Below are 1,030 nucleotides of genomic sequence, written 5' to 3' on the forward strand. Positions count from 1 at the left end.
TTGGCAAAATCACTGACTGCATCTATTCCTGCACAGGACCAGAAAATAATAATTATGAGAATAGTAGGACATATTTCAGCCTGTGTGCAGTTGAATGTGACTCAGGGAGTTTTGAAGGGAAAGAAACAGCTGTATTAGATGGTTATGGTTCGCTGTATTTAGAAGAAATTACTGCACAGACATGCTTATTTTGATGATCAAGTTTGATATTTTAAAGCTTTCAGGAAGCCCTGTAGTAAATATTTTAATGTGACGTGTTAAATATATTTCAGCTGGTCTTACATAAGAAAAATGAATCGAAATAAAATAATAAAATTTCAGAAACAATTTTTTGTTGTGCTATTGGGTGTGCTTTTTCTCTCTTTTTTTTTTTTTTCTCTTTTTTTTTTTCTCTCTTTTTTTTTCCCTTCAATAAAACGTGTGCTTTCTAGGTAGTGAATGGGAGATTCCTTTGCTACTTTAGGTTTCCGATAACGAATTGTCGGCTTCTCAAGGCTGCGACACTGGCAAAAAACATGTACATGTGTAATTCTAAGCAAGGGAGCAGCTCAACTGGTGTTCAACTATCCTGTGTAAAATTACTCATAGCCAGTTTGTGTGGGATCAAGGTCTTTGTTGGCTGTACCCAAGGCTCATCTCATTTAGATATTAGTAAAAATGTTACTGTTTTAAATAGACTTTCATTCTGCAATGCTCTCTATTTCTGCATATTCTTTATGTCATTGGTTAAATTCAGCTTTGCAGTGATCACTTCAAGTTAGGGCTCTGTCCTGCAGCCTTCCCGAAATGACCTCCCTGCCCTGAAGGAGGAGACCGCTAAATCGAATAAGCGTTGTAGGATCAAAAGAGTTACGAGGTCCAACCTGCTGGCAGGTACAATGGCAAAGCCTCTGATCTTTTTGTCTGGTCCCTTGGTACCAGGTAAATAGGTAGGACCTGATCCAGAGCAATAGGGGGGGTTCTGTTAAAGTCAACTGAAAAGGTTACGGCGCTGGCTCAGGTCGTGATCTTTTTAGGATTATTACTATTT

General features: G+C 38.3%; 1 protein-coding gene across 1 annotated transcript in view; it reads left to right on the plus strand.

Moving 5' to 3' along the window:
• Positions 1–1,030, plus strand: part of FOXP1 (forkhead box P1) — a 339,864-nt gene that overhangs the window by 95,582 nt on the left and 243,252 nt on the right. The gene's annotated exons all lie outside the window — the stretch shown is intronic.

The sequence above is a fragment of the Charadrius vociferus genome, unplaced genomic scaffold (genome assembly GCF_000708025.1).
Source record: "Charadrius vociferus isolate BGI_N301 unplaced genomic scaffold, ASM70802v2 scaffold324, whole genome shotgun sequence".
NCBI lineage: Eukaryota > Metazoa > Chordata > Aves > Charadriiformes > Charadriidae > Charadrius > Charadrius vociferus.